The following is a 7,054-nucleotide window of genomic DNA, read 5'->3' as shown; positions in this document are numbered from 1 at the left end:
GCACACCACAACCCAAGGGTATAACACCATTATACGCAAAAGATATAAATATGTTGGTTGGGGTGAACGATGCAGAATTAGAGGCATACCCAGATGAGCACCCACGGATCATTCCGCTGTTCGAAATCGACGTCATCGCAACCGCAGCTGGATATGCCACGACCACTATGCTCCACGACGAGGCCTACGAACCAAACCCAGAGTCCATATTGGAACTCAGCAGAGCACGGGCGGCATTCGAAAGGGAAATGGAGATCTCACGACGAGTCACCACTTCCGCCTTGGAAGAAGTAAATGTGGGTACGGAATCAGAGCCCCGTTTCCTCTCCATCGCAAAGGAATTAAGGCTGGACGAGTGAAACACGATGATCGCACTACTCACGGAATATAAGGATGTGTTCGCTTGGGCTCACGAGTACATGAAGGGGTTAGATCCCAAGTTCTATTAGCATAAGATCAATTTAGCAACCGACGCGAAACCCGTCCAGCAGCGCCACTACAGCATGAACCTGAACTACGCGACTCGCGTGAAAGAAGAAATTGACAAGCTCCTGAAGGTGGGGTTCATACGACCAGTTAAACAAGCGACGTGGTTAAGCCCGATAGTGGTCATTCCAAAGAAAAACGACAAAATACGGGTATGCGTAGATTACCAAAAATTAAACGCCGTAACCATTACGGACGCATTTCCCTTACCCTTCACCGATAGCGTATTGGACGCCGTCGCAGGTCATGAGATGTACAGTTTTTTAGATGGCTTCAGTGGCTATAACCAGGTACACATGCATCCCGAGGACTAAGAAAAGACGACATTTGTCATGGACTAGGGAGTATATGTGGCAGTCTTCATGATGTTCGGGCTAAAGACGAAAAATTACGGAGATCTTTGGGGAATACATTCCGGCGTTCATGCAAGTTTTTTTAGACGACTTTGCGGTATATGGGAGAACAATAGACCATTTTGCGCACTTACAACTATGCCTAGAACGTTGCTACACCGCACGCTTAAGCCTAAATCCTGCGATATGTGCTTTCGGCGTGACCAGCGGGACTCTCCTAGGCCATATAGTTAGAATGGAGGGAATAGCGGTTGATCCAAATAAGATCTCCGCGATTACGGAAGCGAAAACTCCGACAAACGCCAAATCGCTCCGCCGGTTTTTAGGACAAATATGGTGGCATAGTCGGATGATACGGTATTTGGCGGACTTCGCCACGCTATTACATGTTGTCGTACATCGGATTCCTTTCCACTGGACTGCAACGGAGGATAAGGCCTATGAGGCACTTAAGATAATGCTCACACAGGCTCCCGTCGTACAACCACCAGTTTGGGTGAAGCCATTCCACGTGTTCGTCGACGCCTCAGACATAGCAATAGGAAGTGCACTAATGCAGCTCACCAAACCAAACTGGTACCGGCTAGTATACTACGCTAGTCGCAAATTATCAACAATAGAGTGTAACTATTCCACAACGGAGCGGGAGGCGCTAGGGATGATCTATAGCATCAATAAATTCCGGCATTATTTATTAGGAAGGAAATTCACGGTCCACGTGGATCATTCGACGCTAATGTATTTGGTGGAGAAACAAGCCCTGACGGGGAAATTGGTGCAGTGGATGTTACTGCTCCAGGAATTCGATTTCGTAATCCAGCACCGACCAAGGACACAACATACAGTGGCGGATTTTCTGAGCAGACTTGAGAATGGAGAAACAGTACAGAAAGATGACGACGATTTTCCGGACGCCGATATCCTGCGGGTAGCAACACTAGCAGAAAGAACGGAATCGACCTTTCTGGACCGGTGGCTTATGGAAATGACGTACTTTTTTACTACGGGACTGCCTCCACCACAATTATGCACGGACAACAAGAAACGACTCGTCGTCCGAAGCTGTCACTTTTGCCTCGTCAAAGGCGTTTTATATCACAAAGGAACTGACGGCATTTGGCGACGTGGGGTACGTCAAGATGAGAAGGAAGTAGTTTTACGGCAAGCGGCCATTACGCGGGCAACGTTACAGCTCGGAAAGTATGGCAGGTGGGCTTATGGTGGCCAACAACGCAGAAGGACGCATCCGAGAATTGTAGAAAGTATGATTTGTGTCAACGGATGGGCCAGCCCGCAGAGGGCGCAAGGATGCCACACCAGCCCATATTACCGCTAGACCCCTTCCAAAAGTGGGGATTGGATTTTGTGGGCCCCTTCACATCGGCGGCAGCCCGTACGGGCAATAAATACATATTGGTAGCCACGGATTATTGCACCAAGTGGGTAGAAGCAAAGGCACTACGGGAAAATACGGCGGCCGTCACAGCCAGATTCCTTTACGAGCACATCTTGTGCCGGTTCGGTTGTTCGATTGAGCTCATCAGTGACCAGGGGAGTCACTTTCTCAATATGGTGGTTCAGGAACTAACACATCATTACCCCGTAGTCCATAAGAAGAGTACGCCATATTATCCGTAGGTGAATGGATTAGCAGAATCCACCAACAAGACGTTGTAGACCATTTTGAAGAAAATCGTCAATGAAAATAGAACGGACTGGGATACTAAATTACAGAGTGCGTTATGGGTGTACAGAACCAGCTACAAAACAAGCATATAGTCAACACCGTTTCGACTAGCGTTTGGACTAGAGGCTGTGATGCCGGTCGAATTTCAGGTACCCAGTTTGCGAATTCAAGTACGGAACCAACTATCAGAAGCCAAGTCGGAGGAGGTACGGGTCCACCAACTCCTCCAACTCGGGGAAAAACGCGTACACAGTATGGCTGTGTTGGAGCAGGAACATCAACGACGTAAAGCGTTTGTGGATTGACATCGGAACACAAAGGAAAAGGAGTTCGCCGTGGGTCGAGCGGTGCTGGTTTTCCAAACTCGCATGGGCCATATGCCAGGGAAGTTACGATTCCGTTGGACCGGCCCATACTGGATAATTGGAGCAGAACAAGGCACGTTCCAGCTAGGTACGCTGGCCGGGGAAGTAGTACGGCAAAAGGTGAATGGGTTTCCCTTTCTGGGCCCTATGCCACCTAACCCATTCACCACCGAACAGGACATAGTCGGAGAACCCGCACTGTAAATGAGCGGCCCCACTTGTACCATAATGTAAAAATAGGTTGTAGATAACCGTTACGAAAAAATAAAAAAATTAAAAAAAGGAGAAGATAGCGACTATTAAAACGACTAAAGGCATTCACAAACTCCTAGTTCAAGAACGCGTGGCACCACGATGGCTCACCGCCCAATGAACCCTAAGCCACAAAAGGAAGGAAATAGAAGATTTTCTACACAAAACAGAAACCCATCTTCTAGCTATCAGCGCTCCCATCGCTCCTCCCCCTCACCTTCTCCTCCATCCTATCACAGAGCTTCAGCCCACCGCAACCAGCAGTCTCCTTCCCACGAACCTCCTCTGGCGATGCCGATCTTCATCTCTACTGCCTTACGCCGATGGCTCGTGGAGAAACGCCTGGATGGGTACATCCGGGTCGCAGAAGCACCCCCACACCTGGATGCCATGGACATCGCCAGGAAGCTTAACATCGACATGGTCACCAACTTCTCCATCCAGAAGAAGTTGGACATGTCATCGCTAGGAGAAAGGCATTTCGAAATCCCTTCTGCAGAGGCGCTGCAGCCATATTTCGGGTCATATTCCTCCGCCGCCAAGGCCTGAAGAACGAAGCAGATTCCGGATCCCTTCTTCCGTGAAGTCACCAAGTTCTTGCTAGAAGTCGGTTGTGTACATGTCAACGCATATGGGATGCCCAAGCAGAAGGCGGGCATCATTATCGATACCTTTGATGGGCGTGTGGTCAATTGGGGGGTCATCACAGGGTCGGCGTTAAGGGAAGGCCTGCACGCGTATCAGGCAGGCAAAAAGCTCAAGCCGATCATACAACAATACCTTATGGTACTATTCCCACCCCGAGGCCTGCCGGCACCGTAGCCCAGCCGACCCATGCCCCCGCCCCGATCCGCGAAACACAGGTTAGCGGAGTTAGCGGCCCCAGAGTGGGAAGAGGAACCCAAACCCACCCAGCAAGACCTGAGGACAACAACTACCGACCAGCCAGACACACGGATAACACAGGAGGAACGGTCGGCAGGTTCCGTGGAAGCAGCCCCAGAGCCACACACTGAAACACGGTAGGATAGCCCCAGACCGAAACGGCGTAGATTGGACAGGAAAGATGGGCGGGGGTTGGTGAAAGATGTCCCCACGGCGATAGAGACACCGACCGAAGGCCATGGCTCCGCAGCTACGGAACCCAATACCACCTTCGAAATCATCTGGGAGCCATGACCAATCATTATGACTCAGTCCCAATGAGGGAAAGCCGTATTGACGGCGGAAAGCGAGGTTTTGGCATATCCAGATATCCCGGATACGGCCCATGAGTTCAGCGCCCTATTACAGTTCGGAACTTCTTTCGAGCTCATGGAATTCCTGGCAACACAAGAGGTCAAAGCCTCCCAACGAATGGCCGAAGAGCACGCGGAATGCCAGATGATCGAGCGCGCCCTAACACAAACGGGAGAGAGCAACGATGAGGAGCGGTTAGCCAGGGTCGACAGACAGAGGAACGTCGGGGTACGCCGAGTGGGGATGGAGATACCCCCATTAAATACGGCCCTAGTCGAAGTCCATAGGGAACTGGCAAATGTCAGCACAAGCGCCAAGGAGATGGCCATTAAAAATAAGAATGTCTGGAAGAAGGTGAAACTGACCCAAGCCGAACTGGAAAAAGCCAACAAACGCATCGCAGAGTTGGAAGCTAACGTGACTACGGCGCAACACGCAGCTCCGCCACCAAACCACGCCATTGACACTTTAAAGGAAGAAATTGAGGCTCAGACCGCCATCGCTACTAAAAGCGAAAAGGGTCGTGCAACTAGCAGAATTAGAAATTGACCGCCTTCGAGCTGAACTACGCCAATCCTCAGACAGAGAAAAAGAGATATGGGCTAACAGCCGGAAGGTAGTAAAAATCCTTGAAGAGAAACTCGCTACGGAGGTGGCTCAACACATCTGGACAAAAGACGAAAACACCCAATTACGGGAGGACGCGAAGAAATCAGAGGCGGCAATCGCGGGACTCCGGGCCTTATTAGAGAAAAGGAAGGTATGGTTCGACGAGTAGCTGGTGGTCGAACAAGAAAGAAGGCATCAGCTCGAAATCCGCCTAAACAATGAAATGGGAAAATTAGAAGAACAACATGCAAAGGAAGCCGAGCTGTGGGCGGGCCTGAAGGCCACGTACGAAGAAGCGGCGGCGGTTAAATAGCAAGAAATTGCAAACCTCTAGAAGTCGATGGAGGATACACGCAACCATTGCCAGGCCATCACCGATAACGTGCATATCCTTCTCCAAACAAATCGGGAGAGGTTCACAACATGCAAAGGAAGCCCAACTGTGGGCGGGCCTGAAGGCCACGTACGAAGAAGCGGCGACGGTTAAACAGCAAGAAATTGCAAACCTCCAGAAGTCGATGGAGGACGCACGCAACCATTGCTAGGCCATCACAGATAACATGCGTATCTTCTCCAAACAAATCGGGAGAGGTTCACAGCACAATTGAAAACGACGTTGGACAAAGGATGGATGGCGTGGGCAACCCAAGCAGCGAAATTGCTCGCGTATCGTGCAGACTGGGAGAACCAGCGAAAACACAACTGAGGGTTCTATAAACTAAATGAGGAGAGCATTGCGGCCGTACGAGAGGATCTTGCACAAGACTATCATGCGCTAGCGGACCAACACTCTGAAGAACTCGCACATCTCTTAGATGATTTGGTGAAAGCCATGAGGAGCTATTTCACCAGATCAACACAAGCCGGCAACACACGAACAAACAAGGAATCCAACGCGACGCCAATTCCGGGCACGACCGAAGAAGAGGAACCTCAGGCCTGATCACCAAAAATTACGACGGTGAACAGCGCGGACCGACAAGCAGAGTTCCCCATAGTACTAACAACGAAACCACTACCCAAGAAGAGGTTCATCCGCACGAACCCACGCTATCATCAGACCACACGGAGAATGGTGCGGGCCAGGCAGAATCGCCGCCCCACTCCCCGATACGTACAAAGACGGTGGACACCATGGAGGAAGTAACGATTGAGACAAAACCGCGGCCAACTGCAAGCACGAGGACGGTGGAGCCCAACCCACTAGCTCAAGAAGAGCCCACCGTACCCGGACCGCCCACACACGACGACTGCGACACCGGGAGAAACCAGTCCGACCAAACAGGAGAGCCACACCACGATGCACCTATGGGCCCTACGTCGCCTTCGGACACGGACGCCGCAGCAGAGCCAAACATCCGGGCCATTTTGGAAGAGGATTAACGGGATGGGTCCGACGTGCCAGGGCACTGTCCCACAGACGTGCCAGGTGTTGTCCGCCAGAATAGTAACCGACGGAGAAGAGCGTAGGAATAAGAAATAATATTAGATCATAACGCATGTAACGGTTCACGTAGGAAGCGTGAACGGCTAGATAGACCCTGCGTATATAAAGGGCAGAAAACCTCTGATAGAGGGAGCGTGTAAATTTGGGAATGTAAAGAAACGTCTCATAAAAGAATTCTATCTTCTCTGATTTTCTGTGTATAGCTACGGCTAATCCACTGTGTGTCTTGAATACTTGAGCATGTAAGAACGTAAGTGTAACCCTTGCTAAAGATTCGGTTGTAGCCGTCTCCCTTATACGTTGATAGGTTACAGGGAACATTCCCCTACGCATTACGCTTAGACGCCTATTCGTTGTTCCACACCCACTTGGAGGTATAGGTCGAAGGACTGACCGCGGACCGTGTTCCTAATCGGCAACACTTGCCTCCTCGTTTCACGTCGGGTTCACCAAAGATGTTGTGAAATTACGACGAGGATACGTCAACTTTGAGACAAGACCCCGGGGCCTTCCGACCAAAAGATATCAAATTTGTATGCTTATATTAAACAGTTAATGGAAAATGAGAAAGATTGGCAAATTTCATTAATAAATAGAAAAGAAAAATTACAATCAA

This window comes from Azolla caroliniana, unplaced genomic scaffold (assembly GCF_043228905.1).
Source record: "Azolla caroliniana isolate FFs.n. ecotype wild unplaced genomic scaffold, voAzoCaro1.0.p SCAF_8, whole genome shotgun sequence".
Taxonomy (NCBI): domain Eukaryota; kingdom Viridiplantae; phylum Streptophyta; class Polypodiopsida; order Salviniales; family Salviniaceae; genus Azolla; species Azolla caroliniana.
This window is presented reverse-complemented; position numbering follows the sequence as displayed.